Raw genomic sequence first — 18,556 nt, forward strand, 5'->3', positions numbered from 1 at the left:
CATAATTGCATGACTTCAATAGTTAACTCATGATTAATCACAAATTATATATCTGTTCTAAATGTACAATTATTATTTTTTCTACGTTTTCATACTCGTTAACATAAAGGTGAAAAAAAAGTTAAACTAATAAAAATATGGCAGCATCTTATAGTCATACAGTAATTTCATAATTCATAAAATTGAGCTAAAATTATAAAGATGTACTATAAAAAAAATGTGTGATATTGATTTGTGTTGATCATTCTTCTGCCACTAGATGGCATAATTGCATTTGTAAGGCACTGACAGCTCAGTGCATTTTTTCTTTCATTTTAAGACTTAACTTGTGAAATTCTGCACAATTTTAAAATTGTAAATTACAACTTGACCCCAGTATATATGCATCATTATTAAATTTATTACTGCTAAATGTTGACATGGATGTGTCTGCTGCGTTGCAACTGGAATTCCCCCAGTTCAGTTTTTCATGTAAGGGGCGGTCATTAAGCGCGTTACAAAAAGAATTAGTGGCGTTAAAGGAACTAGAAATTAACTCAAAATTAATGCATTAATTTTGACACGTCGCTAGCTTGCAGCAGTTTTTCACCAAAACTTCACCGGTTTGGAAATACTTCTCAAAATTGTGAATCTTAAACTAAAAGAGCATTTTTGTGTTTTATTTTGAGCGTTAAGACTATTGAAGAGTGACTGTGCTGTTTGTTTTTTTTGGTAAAAATTAAAGGAAATATATTTGTTTAAAAATATCTTTTAGTGATTTTTTTATTTGTCAAAATGTACTACTGGTATCGGCAGTTGGTATCGGTATATGGTATGTGCTATGGAACATCCCTATTAAGAGTTCACTTCTCTTTCTGCTTGACAATTATGTTATCAGTAAATATAAGGAAATGTTTTGAGCATGGAATGAATGATTTGACATCATGTCCTGATGGATACATTTGCTGTCAATTTTGGAAGTCAAGCAACATCACGGAATGAAAACATTTGACATCATTTCATAACATTACAAAAGCAAGTTCACAGCTCTGTGATATTCAGTCATTTTCAAGACTGCTAAGTTGTTTATTCTAATTATGTAATATTGAATGCATTCTTGGTCATCCGGAAACCAACATAGATATTAATTTTCATATAATCAGACCAATACATCCACAAATACCAAAAGAGCATGCAGGTGAGGAAACGGACTTCTGAGTATACACTTTGGCCAAAAGATGGCAATGTTGCAGTACTGAATCTCAAATCAGTTTTCTGCTGGTTATGCACACACGCACACACACACGCACACACGCACAAGACCCTTTTGCAGCTTTCCATATCCCCAGAAATGAGAAACCCTCATCTGGTCACTGAAGATTTACCACTTTATCAGTGTTATTCTTTATTTTTATTTGATTTGCGAACCAATGCGGCATGTTTAAAACGTAACGAGTCATTTTATGAAAGTGAAGCGCAATTCAAGCTTTCAGTTCATTTCTCGTCTGAATTTCCCCATTTTTAATTTTTTGCCACATTGCACAGAAGCGGTTTGGTGCGATAATGCGGATGTCCTTAACAACGTCTGACGTCCGCCCTCGTAAGTCAGACTCTGTATCATGTTTGTACGTTCCATAATTAGATTTAGCAAGCTAATTATCTGCAAGCTAATTATCTGAACTTTAAAGATAGTCCAAAAGTGTTTTGAATCATACTGATAAACGGCTTGACAAATTGCTAGTAAAATTGTGTCCTTTACTGCTTCTAAAATTGAAACTGTTAGCCTGCCATTTATTCATTTTAGCATTTAGCAATTGACATGAAATGACCAAAAGGAAGAAAATGACTTGACTTAAACATGACAACCGGTTGCAGACATCTTGAGTTGGCGCTGCTGCTTTGGAAGCAGCAGGACGACAAATCCTTCCCGCGGCCACTTTTGCTGGTCTTTATTATATTGGCTTATTGCCTTTTAAGCTGTCACCACTTTGAGCATTGAGGGCCTCTCAAGGGGGGGGTTGGGGGGGGGGGGGGGGGGGGTTGGGGGGTGGTGATGGGCTTGTGGGATTGCGCAGATCCGGCCGGGCCGGGACCACTCGGCTCCCTTGCAAAATGCGACTGCGTCATGTTGCATTGCGTTTCCCACACGTGACATTCAGAATACTCACGAGAGGTGTCGCCGCGAATGCTCTCCGGCTTTTGTTCAAGTGGATTTAGAACAATTGCCGTGGTTGTTTATTTATTTATTTATTTTAATGACTATTGCTGCGTGGAAGAATCTGTTTGAATGCATAAGGTCAGTCCGTAAAAGAGCAGTCAAGTCTCAGCCAGGTTGCTTTTGTGTTGTTTAGTGGTCATTGCATTGGAGTGAATGTGCATGTAAGGCTCAAAAAGGACTTGATTGTAAATCATAAATATTTGCACTTATGATTATGTTAAAAAACAGAAAAAGGAAGCGTGTATAAAATATGGAATGTTTTTTTTTTTTTTCTTTTTCTTTCCGCTGCCTAATCCCACAATTCCCGCCACCTCTCCTCCTACTATGCCAGTCACATTTTCTAATTAGCTTTCCCTGCGGTGGAGGAAGATGGATTATATTTTAATATCTGGGGCCTAAAATGAGTTTATATTCTAGCAAGTTAGCACTTCTTAGAAGTTGATTTACTCTTGAAGCCGTAGAAGCCGCCAGCTCGCAATTAATCATTTTCCCGCCCTCGGTCTTGTTGGAAGGGGAAAAAAGGAGAAAAAGAAAAAAAAAAAAAAAAAAAAAAAGAGGCTCTGCTTGTCACTGACTTGATCACAATAGGTAAACACCTCGTTTACACTATTTAGAAATCAGCTCCCTCGAATAGTACAACTGGTGACAGCTGCTCCCTCGATTGTTCCGTCCTAACCGCCGTTATTAATTACAGAGCACTTTTAACAAAGCGACATTGTCTGACTAATCATTGACACGGCATGATTAAAGATGCACTTTGCCTTTTTTGAATGACTCCCCCGCCCACCCCCCACATCTTTTACTTTTTCTTCTTCTGCGCTCATTCATGAGCTTACATGTCAGTTTTGTCGCTGGTCACGAATTTGGCTGGCCACTTTCCGCTTTCCAGCGACCTGAAATGACTTCACGGGCTCATCCATCACGGCGAAATGGTTGAGGGAGCAACGCCGGCGTTGCTGCTGCTCTGACGTCAAGCATACGAGGATTCAAGACGACAAAAAAAAAAGTTTGACACGTGTTTCCCTTTTTATAGCTAATGTATAGGTTGACATAGAAATAGGGATGTTCGATACTAGAGATGGAACGATCCAAACATCACGACACGATATTATCACGATCTGAAGGTCACGATAGGATAATTGTTACGATATTGTGGGGGCGTTGGCGATATTTAAAAAAGATCATAATATTGTAAAAAAAAAAAAGAGCTCACACAAAAAAAACAAAAACAAAAAAAACACAATATTGTGCTTTTGTACATTTTGAGGCACTTGCTAATGCAAGCACACATTGATCGCTTCACAAGCAAATTCAGTTCCCCTTCATCTAACAATTAGCATAGATTTTAAACATCCATCCATCCATCCATCCATTTTCTTGACCGCTTATTCCTCACAAGGGTCGCGGGGGCTGCTGGCGCCTATCTCAGCTGGCTCTGGGCAGTAGGCGGGGGACACCCTGGACTGGTTGCCAACCAATCGCAGGGCAGATTTTAAACATAGAAGGCCAAAACATCCCTAATGAAAATTAAATTGCGCTCATAAAATAGCCACTAGAGGGTGCTAGAACTGCACAAATGGAAATAGAATTTAGAAATCAATACCCAGCCTTATTTATAAATGCAAAGACATACGGTATACTTTTCAAAAGCTGTCCCTAGTCGATATCTGGTCAAAAAAACAACAACCAAAAAAGTTATCATGCTGCCGAGAAAAGCAATCTAACTCTGAGTGAAATGTGCTTGACATCAGGTGATGTATTAATGCCGCTCTTCACCGAGCAGTCGCTGCCTCCCCGCCACCCTCCGCGACGAGCCACCGGGCCTTCCTAAGCCCGGACGCGACGGACTTTGGAGCGCGCCGCTCCGGCGACTCGAGGTAGAGCGTCGCCGGGAGGATCATCAGGCTCCTCGCTTCCCAGGGAGATGAGCGGCGTCGGCCAATTTCATATGCGGGGCTCGGCCCCAGGGTCTGAGTGGAGGTGGGCTGGGTCCACCCGCTATCCGGGCTTCATTAATCAAGCCGCCAAGGCTTAGCGGCAAACCCCCTCTCCGCCCTCTCGCCGACAACCCCTCGGATTACGCAGAAGCCGGCGAAATGTCAGCCCAAATCTGAGTCTTGATGCAGATAATCATTTCAATAATATTTCTCCATTTGTGCCCCCGATGCCAGGGGAATAAAGCTTTTCGAACTGTCAGGTAGCATACGACTATAGTTGGTGGGAATACTTGACTCGCTGCCAGATGGCTTAGCCATGCTTGCAGCATATGTTCAACAAGCAGCTCCTGTGCCAAGCATGCATTCGGTTTTTATTAATTTGAGGCAGGCGGGGACGCGCACCGTATATATTTACTAGGGGTGTGCCAAAAAACGTGATTCTAGAAGAATCGTGATTCTCATTTAGTACTATTCGGAATAAATTTGAAATATCCCAAAACTGATTTTATTTAAATTATTTTATACTGTCTTTTTTTTTTTTTTTGAATCTGTACCCACAGTTTAGCAATCTGTACCCAGAGTTTCGTAAACTGTACCCACAGTTTAACAATCTGTACCCACAGTTTAGTAAACTGTACCCACAGTTTAACAATCTGTACCCACAGTTTAGCAATCTGTACCCACAGTTTGGTAAACTGTACCCACAGTTTAACAATCTGTACCCACAGTTTAGTAATCTGTACCCACAGTTTGGTAAACTGTACCCACAGTTTAACAATCTGTACCCACAGTTTAGCAATCTGTACCCAGAGTTTTGTAAACTGTACCCACAGTTTAACAATCTGTACCCACAGTTGAGCAATCTGTACCCACACTTTAGTAAACTGTACCCACAGTTTAACAATCTGTACCCACAGTTTAATAATCTGTACCCATAGTTTACTAATCTGTACCCACACTTTAGTAAACTGTACCCACAGTTTAACAATCTGTACCCACAGTTTAATAATCTGTACCCACACTTTAGTAAACTGTACCCACAGTTTAACAATCTGTACCCACAGTTTAACAATCTGTACCCACAGTTTAGCAATCTGTACCCACAGTTTGGTAAACTGTACCCACAGTTTAACAATCTGTACCCACAGTTTAGTAATCTGTACCCACAGTTTGGTAAACTGTACCCACAGTTTAACAATCTGTACCCACAGTTTAACAATCTGTACCCACAGTTTAGTAAACTGTACCCACAGTTTAACAATCTGTACCCACAGTTGAGCAATCTGTACCCACACTTTAGTAAACTGTACCCACAGTTTAACAATCTGTACCCACAGTTTAATAATCTGTACCCATAGTTTACTAATCTGTACCCACACTTTAGTAAACTGTACCCACAGTTTAACAATCTGTACCCACAGTTTAATAATCTGTACCCACGGTTTACTAAACTGTACCCACGGTTTAGCGCTTCTGTGGCGTTATGTAATACGCATGCGCACGCAACGTTCGAACGGCTGCTTCTTTTCATCTTAAACTGTAGATTTATGTATCCAGTTGATGTGTAATGTTGCGCTTGTGCCACTGTGAGGCGCTCGAACATCTTTCTTCTTTCTTTCTGTTGCAGACGTGTTTTGTTGCGCTCCGCAATTAATACGCCATACTTACTTGGCTAAAGAAACTTCATCTAAAATAAATTAAAAAAAAAAAAGCAACCACTCTAACGTTGATTGATTCTTAAACTGTGGGTACAGTTTACTAAACTGTGGGTACAGATTAGCAAAAAATAAAAATAAAAATTCAGACCCGTTTGTGTGTGCCTTTACTGGGAGCGCTGTTCATGTTGTACCCGATTTGGCCACGTAGGGGCAGTGTGGTTCCGCGCGTTCTTAAGTTGTAGCCACATTAGAGAGTAGAAGGAAAACGTTATGATCAAGTTATTCCACTAAAGATTATTATTATTATTTATTTTTTTTGCAGTGTAGGAATTTAAGAGCATATGCCGGTGGTGAGTAATGTTAACATGCTTCTCTTTATACATACTTGAAGCGTTTTGTTCTTTTGAGTGATAAAAGTGCCGCGATTAGCGCGCTAATTAGCCTTAGCGAGTCAGACTGGAGTAGATCATGACTATTACTTACTTGCACATCGATAAATTGAAGGAGAAATCACTGTCAAACAAATCATTTTGAATCAAAAATCGATGACTCTCCCCGCGCCTCCACGGCAACCCTGCTGCTGCGCGACGCTATCGAAAATTAACGCCATCACAGCGATGTGAAAGTGAGCATTTCAACATTGAAGACGAGTCGGAATCGAAGGCGATTACAACAATGGACGCCGCAACGCAAATGACCATTTAGCCCGATGAATATGCTCGGGTGCGAGACAAAAGAAACAGTACTGCATGGGAGGGCAAATTTATTCATTAGCACTAAGTTGAACTTCCCTTTAACAGCCCGGCGCTCTGCAATCCAGGGAGTTCTCCTCTCAGTGACTTATGGTAGTGCAGGGGGGCGGCGGCGGCGGCGGTGGCGGCGGCGTGCTGAAAATGTCAATAGAAATAGTAAGTGTGAGAGGCAAGGCTTGCCTAATTAGTGCCCATTTAGATTTTATGACGGCTCTGAGATCTGCTCTTCCTGACAGAGAGCACTATAGTTGCATATTGTCCTAGCCTGAGGGAACCATCGGAAAATCCAGATTTATTGGACCTATCATACCAGCATATTTCATTTGCCATTATGAGATGCCATCTTGCAATGATGCCAGATTATTTATTACAGATTAAATCCTGCGAATCGGGCTGCTTGAGGAACATTTCAAAGTACCATTCCTCTTATTAACTTCTTCATTATCTGCCCCTCCGTGATCTAAATGCTTCCCTTCCTTCTCACCTGCATGAATAAATATGTTACTGATTGGATCGGGCTAAACTGTTTTTTTTTGTTTTTTTGTTTCCTGACATTACGCCCGGTCTAGTTTAATTTCATTGCCGTACTCAAGCTCATAAGTTTCATAATTGAGGATTTTTATGTGGCAGAAAATCACACGAGAAGTTGAGAATGAGAATTGCGCCGTCTCCGGATGCTTGACGGGGGGGTTTATATAGATTTTATATATGGCCACGTGTTTATTTACCATGTCCCTTAAACCCCAGGTTGTTGGCATTTATCCTGTTTACACATCAATATTAAATCTCCACCAAAAGCCTTGAGAGTTGCATTTAAGTCATTGTGCGGGTTGGTATTAAAATGTGCTCCATACTGTGAGGGGAGCTCGTCTGGGAATAGCCGGCCGGGCCCCGGACGCCCATTACCCGGCATAAAAGTGTCAGCCACTTTAATTACATTCATGCCTTCCCCAGTCCGTTTTACTGCAGCCGCAATCAGATTTCATGCGCGGATCTTCTGCCTTTTGTCTCAGCCATTGTGACCTCGCCGCTGCTCAGGTAAGGACGACCCCCCCCCGCCTCCTCAACAACTTGGGATACTTTTTAGTACAGTGGTAACTTCAGAGGAGTTTTTCAAGACAACCAGACTTTTTTTTTTTTTTTTTTTTTTTTTTTAAATGCTTGGATTTGCAAGCAAAAGTGAACCAAATTGACTTCACACAACAAGCAACACTTCAAGCAGTTAAATGCCACTCCCAGTTTAAGCATTAAGTCTTCAAATTGCTGCTTCATCTATCCTTCCTTCCTCCCTTCCTTTTGTCTTTCCTCTGGTCTCTTGAGATCTCCCTAATTTGTTGGAATTAAGATGTTTCTATGGTTGGTGAAGAAGGAAGGAAAAGAGAGAAGTAGAAGAAAAAAAATATATTAATTCAAATTTTAGCTAGTTATGCATTTGTTTTAAAGTGGAAGTCAACAACTAAACAACAACTAGTGTGCAGCCACACTAGTCTACAGACGGTATTCTGATTAATATTGCGTTTGTAGAATATGAATTAAACAGCAATATTCACTTGTTTTTATCCATCTGAGGGCGCGGCCATTTTGTCATTTGTTGTCGACTGAAAATGACATCACAGTTGTTTGCCGGTTGAATATAAACCCAGTAAGGCTCTGAGAGCTGTAGACTTGAATCAATTAGTGGAACTCAGAGTTCAATGTAAACATGGTGAAGCTGCATTTAGCTGTTATGCTGCCAACATAAGCTGAAGTCGGTCCCCAGTGTAAATGGTTTTAAATCCAGATTAAAAACGTTGCTTTTTCCCCCATACCTTTGATTAGGGCCTTTAAACGTTTTTAAATCATGTTTTTCTTCCAATTATTTTTGAAAACTCCTCATATTTTTTTTTTTTTTTTTTTGATAATGTGTTTTAACGTTGTCATTGTTGCCATGTAGCAATTTTTGAAAGCTACTTTGCTTCCAAATGTCATTAACTTAACTGTTATGTTTGTTAATGCTGTGATTGGTTGTTCCACAAATGTAATATTAATTGGAATACTGTTTAGAAAAAAAAAAGGTGCCTTATAGAACATATTGTCAAGAAAATGTTTGGGTTAACTTCCTGTTTAAAACACATTTTAATTCATTACATTTTAATTCATGCTAACTCACAATGCAAAATGTCATTAATGCTAACAAAAATAGCATAATAATAACGAAACAATAACAAAAAATAGTATCTGCGTGGCAGTGTTATAACTATCACAAATACTGGTCTACGGCCTACCCGTCTTTTTGGTACCAGGCCGCACATATTAAAATGTAAATAAATTCTCTGGTGGTCAGTTTTTCAGTGAGACTCAGTGAATTATTTTTTTTTATTTTTTTGGGGTACTACGAAGAACTATGCTATACATTCCAATATGCAGGGATGCATCATGGAAGAAAATAGGACTTGAGCAAGGGAGGGGCGGAGGGCGAGCGAGGTTCCAGCGGTCAGACTGTTAGTGAGCGCCGAAGAGGCAGTGTCACTTACTGTTTCACGGGGAAGCTTCCTGACCTTCTAGGAGGCAAAGCAAGATCCCCCTCTTGTTTATACTCCGCCATGGATCAGTGCGTGGAATATGTCTACATCCTCTCAGCCAATTTCACACAAAGGAGGCGCAGTGTGGGCGGCGGACACAAGCCGTTTCCCCCGGACGACGAGGCCCATCCCTCACTCGTGTCCTCTTGTCTGCGGAGCCAGACAGACAGAGACAGTCTAATGCTCCACTGGGCCACAGAACTACTACACGCCTTTCCTGTGGGCCCGCGTGCGGAGACGGCACTCTGGCTGCCGCTTCTTATCCGGGATCGCAGATTGATCAGTTTATTAAGACCTCCCCTGTTTTTGTTTTGCTTTGCTCTTCAGTGGCTTGTGTTTAAAAGTCAGTGTGAGAAGGCACGATGTGTTCTCATGAGATTCGAGGAAGAAATTGTGCAAAAAATGAAGCTAAGTCACGAGTTGTACCTTGACTCGACTTACAAGTGCCCCAACTTGAGAGTAACTCAAGTTATGAGCTGTCACTTGGTCATTTTTTTTATTTTGTTTGCTGGCGAGCATTATAAAAACAAATAATCAAAAATATCACTTACTATTTTTGTGCCTCGACTCGACTTACAAGTGCCCCCAACTTGAGAGTAACTCAAGTTATGAGCTGTCACTTGGTCAATTTTTTGTTTGTTTGTTTGCTTGTGGGCATTATAAAAACAAATAATCAAAAATATCACTTACTATTTTTGTGCCTCGACTCGACTTACAAGTGCCCTAACTTGAGAGTAACTCAAGTTATGAGCTGTCACTTGGGCAATTTTTATTTTTTATTTTTTTTGCTGGCGGGCATTATAAAAACAAATAATCAAAAATATCACTTACTATTTTTGTGCCTCGACTCGACTTACAAGTGCCCCCAACTTGAGAGTAACTCAAGTTATGAGCTGTCACTTGGTCAATGTTTTTTTTTTTTTGTTTGCTTGTGGGCATTATAAAAACAAATAATCAAAAATATCACTTACTATTTTTGTGCCTCGACTCGACTTACAAGTGCCCCAACTTGAGAGTATCTCAAGTTATGAGCTGTCACTTGGTCAATTTTTATTTTGTTTGCTGGCGGGCATTATAAAAACAAATAATCAAAAATATCACTTACTATTTTTGTGCCTCGACTCGACTTACAAGTGCCCTAACTTGAGAGTAACTCAAGTTATGAGCTGTCACTTGGTAAATTTTTTATTTTTTATTTTTTTGCTGGCGGGCATTATAAAAACAAATAATCAAAAATATATCACTTACTATTTTTGTGCCTCGACTCGACTTACAAGTGCCCCAACTTGAAAGTAACTCAAGTTATGAGCTGTCACTTGGTCAATTTAGTTTTTGTTTTTGTTTGCTGGCGAGCATTATAAAAACAAATAATCAAAAATATCACTTACTATTTTTGTGCCTCGACTCGACTGACAAGTGCCCCAACTTGAGAGTAACTAAAGTTATGAACTGTCACTTGGTAAATTTTTTCGTGCTGACGGGCATTATAAAAACCAATAATCAAAAATATCACTTACTATTTTCGTACTTTCACTACTTTTTAGAATCGATTATTCTATCCATTAATTGCATTTTTTCCCCCCCCGATTATCATTTATTAACCAGTGATCGTTGTTTATTTTGTAGTTCAGCAGTTGTTCAGCTTGTGGAACCGTTCCGGTGTGTTTTTTTCCTTTTTGAGGTGACAATCGTTTATGATAACTTCAAGTGAGGCAAAAAGTAAACTCCTCAATTTTCATCAAAACAGGCTGGAGCGCGTCATGCATGTTTCACTGCTGAAGTCCAAAGGGATCTCATTGAGCTCCAAATCCATATCCTCGAATGACACAGAACGAGTCTTCTGGTGTCGATTTATCGGCCAAATAAGTGGACATAAAGCACTCTGGTGACTCATCAGAGAGGCCGTTAATTACCGCTAATGATTTGAATTGGGTGCGCAGGTTTGCTATAAAACAATATTTATGGTGCGCATTAAGGTCAAGTATTTTTTCAAAAGTAAAAGTCATCCGAGTGGAAAAAATACAAAATAAAATAAAATAAAAGAAAGCCAAAACAATCGTGGAGAATTCGGTAATTGGAAAATCAGCTATTTATATCCGGCGGTCCGGTCTCCTCATTTTGCATTAACAATCAAAAAGGTAATCAAAGCTCACAGAGTGATCCCACTTGAGCGGCACACTGCTCTTGGATCAAGCCTCTTCACTTCATGCCCAATTGATCTAATTACATAAAGGGAATTATCGCTCTCTGTCTCTCTGATATAGTGCTTGCTGCCGCATCCGACTGTTCACTTAATTAAGTCCTCATTCTCACAGTGGTGAGGCCATCCAATATTCTGTCTGCCTTTCCAGAACCCTCTTTTGGCGCTTTGTCTGCTTTTTCTTTTTCTTCTTCTTCTTATATATTTTTTTTATCTCGTGAGGTGAGCGCAACTCCAACCACTGTCCTATATAGTCCTCGGTGTCGCTCGCCTTGTAATCAGCGACCCCCCTGTTACTCAATTATGGGATGTGAATTTGGGCTCTTGGGTGACCTTCTCGCCGTGATCCGTCTGCTGACCCTTCAATCAAGAGCACTGTCTTGCGTGGCTTTGTTTTTTTTTCATTTGTGGGATCTTTTATGAGGACGGGAAATGAAAAGGAAAGCGGGTCACTCGTGTTGTGTTCTCACCTCGAGCCACTTCAGAGGCTCCGCACAGGGGCGCGGTGTTTACTTTGATTCGACGTCGGGGACGCCGTTCGGTTCAAGGGTTGGAGGGGCAGGATGCAACGCTGTGTTGTTGGGGCAGGTAATCATATCTAGCTTTGTGCTCCTCGTACCCCGACACTGAGGGTGGCAGCTTAAAGGCTGACTGGAGCCTTGTTCCGCCTCTGGATCCTACTTTTGATATCACCCCCCCCCCCCCATCTGTACGAGCCTTCAGGATTCAACTCAGCTCAGCTTGGAGAAACCGACTTAATTCATTCTACGTTTTTTAAGACGACACTTCCAGGTTTGGCTAAAAGGTGATGCAAAGATTACGTCTATTTACCAATGATCCGCCGGAGACGAGCCTCATATCTCCGCATATATTACCTGGAGCCGGAGTTTAAAGAGCGATTGCTCAGGACAAGGAAGTTAAAGAGGCAATTACATAATGAAATGGGCCATCAATTCTGTTCGCGGCCTTTTTTTTTTTTTTTTTTTTCTCCCCCTCTTTAAACAGAGATGGCCCAGATAGCCCTGATTTAGCTGACCCGGTAGAAGTACAACTGTTTGCATGAAATTCTCCTTTATCAAAGAACACGGAAAAGCGCACGGGTCCGTCTGGTTTTCTATCTCGATGCTGTAATTGGGTGATTAATTACCTTTCTCTCTCGGAGCCGCTTCAGCCATTGTATTTACAGCGTTTCCATGGCGACGCGAGCCCATTGATAAGGTTTGTGTCAGGGCCAAGAGAAGAGCTGTATTCCAATGACCGCCCGCGTCTGAACACGGCGGTGTCTTGTAATGCAAAGGCTGTTATATGCAGGATGGATTCAATTGGGGGCGGCACGGTAGCTGACGAGTTAGTAGGGATGTCACGATAAGGGCAATATCGTAATATCGTGATATTAAAATGGCCACAATATCGTCATCGTCATGTTCACAATATTTAAAAGGAACACAACTGTTAAAAAAAGTCAGGTTGATTTCCATTTGTGCAGCTCTAGCACCCTCTAGTGGCTAGTTTATTAGTGCAATTTAATTTTCATTAGGGATGTTTTGGCCTTCTATGTTTAAAATCTATGCTAATTATCAGATGAAGGGGAACCTAATTTGCTTGTGAAGCGATCAATGTGTGCTTGCATTAGCAAGTAAGTGTCTCAATATTGTTATTGATAATTATCGTATCGTGACCTTCATATCGTGATAATATCGTATCGTGATGTTTGGATATCGTTACATCCCTACTGGTTAGCACGTCCGCCTCCCAGTTCTGAGGACTCGGGTTCGAGTCCAGGCTCGGATCTTCCTGGGTGGAGTTTGCATGTTCTCCCCGTGCCTGCGTGGGTCTTCTCCGGGTACTCCGGTCTCCTCCCACATTCCAAAGACACGCATGGCAGGTTAATTGGGCGCTCTGAATTGTCCCTAGGTGTGCTTGTGTGAGTGTGGATGGTTGTTCGTCTCTATGTGCCCTGCGATTGGCTGGAAACCAGTCCAGGGCGTACCGCACCTACTGCCGAAAGCCAGTTGAGATAGGCTCCAGCACCCTTGTGAGGCATAAGCGGTCGAGCAAATGGATGGATGGATTCAATTGGACTTTTGCAGTACTCTGTAATTTTATATCCACATCACGCTGACAATAGCAAACATATTTAATATAAAAATGAGTGAAGGACTTTAGTCATACATGTAAAAATGGTAATGTATATCCTTAAGAAACAAATTTTTCAGTATTATAAAGAAAATACAAATTTTGCTTGACTTGCGCTAAAAAAAACGTGATATTAGCGCGATACAGCAGCATTGAATTCAATTCCACTCAAGCAACTCTTCTCTGGAAAAGGCTTCAGAGTGCTTATTGCCACTCCGAGTTAATTTTTGCTGTGATAAAACAAAGAAAATGACATGTCATGTTTTTTGTTTTTTTTTTAAACTGCTTAACTTTTTTCTTAGGAGAGTTTGCTAGCTTAATGCTAACACACAAAACCCCATTGACGAGCTAACGTAGGGTGACCTGATTTTCCAAATGAAAAACTGAAACAACAGAATTTTGCTGAAAATCAAAAGTACAATAAATTCTCACCAGGAACGATTTTTACAACAAATTTTACTGCTAGTCAATCTGGTGACCGGCAATTGTGTTATTACTTTAGCTAATGCGAAATACAACAAATACTTTTGTTGACAGTTGAACGGCACTAAACAAGACAACATTCGGTGAACGACTCTTTTGAACGATTCTTTTAAATGAACTGATTCTAGTGATTCTGTTCACCTAAAAGAACTGTAATGTCCATCACTAATGCCTTTCCCATAATGTAACATTGGAAATATGCCACCAGAAAAGAAAAACAAAACAAAACGGGATGCCAGGACAGGAGAGGGCCGACAAATATCGGTATGTTATATAGGTATGTTTGACCAAGACGTTTGGTCACCTTCGGCTAGCGACTAGCATTGATGTTCCTGCAATTATAACTTCTTCAACTATATTTATGTATATCATTTTCTAAAGTTCAATACAAAGAAAAGTCGCAGAGCCCTACTCATTTTTATAGTGTTGGTTTGTCCTTCTACGCTGCGCCGAGTCAAAGAGTCACATAGTTGGTGGCGTGGCTCTTATTTGGGGCCCCAAACAGGACCCGCGCCTTCTGTCACAGCCTCCAGCCCCGGGCCCGACGGCAACCTGCTGCCAGGCCGACGAGCATCGCCAGTTGTAGTTTTTTAATTGGCCATCTGGGGAAAGCGGGATCTAGTGCCTGGATATTAATCAGTAAATTAACCCAGCCATAATACAGCTCCCTCCCAGTGGAGGCTCGGCAGCTGTGGGCAGAGAACGCGAGGGCGAGAACGGCGGCGGGGAGATGAACCGTGCGCTGAAGAGGCTGGAAAAGGCGACGGCTCCCGAATGGACTGGCTCATGATTGAACATTTCCCTCGGTGTCCTTTTTGCGCCGCGCACGCTCGGCTGTCTGCGCCGCCGATGACCCCCAATTTGTCTGACAATCACATGGAGGATTATCTCCCGCATGTCAGCGCAGATGTCACAGGTTCCCCACAATTCCGAGTTAAGGCTTCGCCTTTCCTGTCCAAACTGGCAAATGTACTGAAATTGCCAATGATTGGAGGAAGTGTGCTCTCGCAAAAAAAGTTCAGGGGGAGGTGACTTCTGCAGTCCGCGCTGAGAACTGCGTGCGTGTGTGCGTGATTATCATCTGCACCGTGTGACTGACTGCAATTGCTGGCGGTCCCCAGAGTTAACCAATTAAAAGGCTAATGAATATATAACCGATTATTAGTATAATTAAACCAAATTATCATAATGGCCTGTGTTTACAGTTTGGTATGAGAACAGGAAGTCAATCTGGAAGGACCAGAACAAAAAATAATAATAAAGTCTGATATATAAAAAAAAAGTAGGTCACTCTGAAATATAAATATATTGTTTAAAAAAAAAACCTGCTCTAAAAATAGAATGAAAAAAAATCTAAAAAAAAAAAATCTATTTAAAAAAAAAACCTGCTCTAAAAATAGAATGAAAAAAATCTAAAAAAAAAAAAAATTATAAAAAAAAAAAAAAAAAAAACCTGCTCTAAAAATAGAATGAAAAAAAAAATGATTTGAGCTTTGCATGTCGCTAATAATGGGGCACAGTTTGTTTTCATTGGATTCATTTAATTACGAATGTTTTGGCGGCCGCCCTGTTCAGTCAAATATGCAGCGGATCAAGGTGATTCATCACACTGATGAAAAACATCCCGGAAATGTGACATTGTCATGAAGTCTTGCTCATTCATTTGCAACATTGCCCAGATTGGCGCACGCATCTCGCTTGGTCCGCGGCTGTCGCATTCGGCGGATGTCGTACGGAGCATTCGGTTGCTCAGAAACTGCTCAGCAGTGGAAGAAATGTTTGGAATCTGAGACTTTTTTTTTAAAAGGAAATCAAAGCAGTAGCAGACATTCTGTAGGCAATTAAAGCTGTCAAAATTAATTGATTAATCAACACATGATGATCAAATTAATCTATTTTAATAATGGCGTAATGGTTTGGAGCCACATTTTTCAAATTAAATCTCTAATGATCCAAACATTCTTACTTATTTTGTAGTTCTGGACTTAAAAATGTCAGCAGGAAAAAAAAATCCATGAAAACTGACTCAGTAGTAATTTTAGATTCTATAGTTTTATACATTTCTTTGTCCGCACTATATAGTGAATTTGGCATCATGAATTTGGCATACCAAGTTTGGCATATCATGGGTAGTTTATTTACAGATTGATCCAAAAGGGATTGCGATTACTGAAAATGAATGCCTGCTTCACTTAACTGAGCAAAAATAAATAAATAAATAAAATAAGGCATTGTACTTACAAGTAAATACACTTCATACATTTCCTTAGAGTCTCTAGTACGTTTTTATTTTTTTACATTACAGTCCTATTTTTTATTTTGGGATGTGTGAGTACCAATCCCAGGTATATATTTCAAGGTATCGAGTACTTGACTAGATATGAAGACTGTCAATACCACCAGTGATACTTTTTGGTAAAAAAATAAAAAAAATAAAATAAAAAAATAAAAGTGATTCCTCCTCATCAGTAGTTGGCGCTACACTGCAGCAGTTAGACATGCTGGCTAATCATCATATACATCATTATTTTTTTATGTTAATGTTGCGGTATCGAACGTCTCAAATTCAAAATGTTACAAAAAAATGTGGTGGGCTGGAACAGACTAATAGCATTTAATTTCATTTCAATGGAAATATGTTTGTATGAACTCGGTCATGCTACCTCAGTCCAGGTAGCACTTGAACAAGTTGAGGTGCTACAAGCTCAGCATTGCGGGAAAATGTACACACACAGAAAAAAATAAAAGAGCATAGTTGTGGATGTCATCATACATCACAGGGAAGCAATGTCAACCACTGACCCGCTCTCCCACTTACGTATTCATGCATAGCAAACACAAAGACGGCAAACGCATTGCGGCTTGTGTCGCGCGACCCCGCGCGGGGCTTTTATGGCGTGATGTCATCACGCCCCATTGTCATAAAAAGGAACCTCCTCACTTCTCCGCACCGCCCGTCAATAAATTTCCGAGGGGGGGGGGGCTCGCTCGTACGTCTTCCCTCCTCTACTCTGCTTTGGACGCACGGCCAATAATTGTCATGCAAAGAGTTGAATGTTTCCTTTTCTAATTTTAAGGGTCAACAGCATTTTAATACCATTTGAACACGCGCGCGCTGTATTTTTTATTTTTTTTTATGATGCATGTACAAGCTGCTTTTTGATAGCTTAAAGCAGCCAAGCATGGTTAAAGAGAGGAACCGCTGCAGCTGCTTCCAGGACCCACTTAATTTAGTCCCCTGACCCCGCTTCACCTGAGTCTGCATGGAAATCATAATGCAATTCAAGTGTGAAGAAAAATGATGTAGTGTGTATTTACCCCAAATATTTATGCAGGGCCTCCTAGCGGTCACGCTCGCGCCTAATAGCGGGAAAGTGACGCCTTGTAACGCGGGGGCTCCCTCCGCCGGCTTGCCGCTACATTGCCGCGGGCCATTGTTTTCCCCGCATTATCATTTTCATTGGATTCCATCCCAGGCGCCGTTTGCGGTGTTTACAATGCCCGCCTCATACAACGTGGACAGGCTTGAGCCAGCCATTTTGGATAATGCAAGATTTCAGCTGGAAATGTTCACTTTATGGGCCATGGCGGTGAATTATTTCATCAGAAACATGCATGTGCAATTTTTAGTGAGCACCCGATTGGAAAATATATGTTCCACCAGCAGCAAAAAAAAACAAAAAAAAACTTTTGGATAGTGCGTTAGAAAAGAGATGGCACTTTTCAATTTGTATCCCCTTCTCCTTTTGATATTCTTGTGTCCTCTCAAGGTTGCAGTTCACTGAAGCTGACAGCTGCTGCGGGGTTCAACAATGCGGCCATTGTTTAACATCCCTCCTATCTGCTGACCTGATGATGCCACGCACTACCTGAGGGATGAAAAGCGAAGTCGAGAGACACGCTTTGATCGCGGAGGAAATTCACGCTCGACGCGGGCGAACTGGATTTGGAGTCCAGCGCTCTCATCCCGCGCAAGTTTGGCTTGAGCTATTAGCATCCTAACGAGTGAATCGGGTGAGCACGCCTTCCAAATTAAACAAGCTTACTACTTGAGGGTGCTCAACACATTTATTTGACCGGCACCCAATTTAAGGTTTAGGCCACAGCTGCCCTTCAATTAGCAGCGGAGGTGGTAAATCCAGGTCCAGAAAGTAAAAATCCTGACACAGTTTAGTGTTAGCTCCTGGTGCTAGCTAGCTAGCTCCCTAGCAGGTAAATGAACACCATGGGAGCTAGCTAGCTAGCACCTAGCTAGTGGCAGGATTTTTAACTTTCTGGACCTGGATTTTCCACCTCTGATTAGCAGGAGTTGTAATTATCAAAATCTTTTTTTGTTGTTGTTTTGTTTCTGTTAAACTGAATGTTAATACAACAGTATGAAAAAGGTTTTTAACTTGGCTCAATAATCTTCATTAATAAGCATGATGGCAGCAGCTAAATGAACCCCGAAGTTTGCAGAAACATCTGCAAATTTAACAAAAGAGTGAATAGCTGTGTTTTATTTTAAGGTTTTAAGTTGTAATATCACCATTCATCACTAGATGGCAGGCATGTTCTAGTTGCACTCTCACTGGATCATACTACAATGCGAGCTAGCTGGCCTAATAACTTTTTTTTTTTTTGTGTGCAAAT

Source organism: Festucalex cinctus, chromosome 11, assembly GCF_051991245.1.
Source record: "Festucalex cinctus isolate MCC-2025b chromosome 11, RoL_Fcin_1.0, whole genome shotgun sequence".
In the NCBI taxonomy this organism is placed as follows: domain Eukaryota; kingdom Metazoa; phylum Chordata; class Actinopteri; order Syngnathiformes; family Syngnathidae; genus Festucalex; species Festucalex cinctus.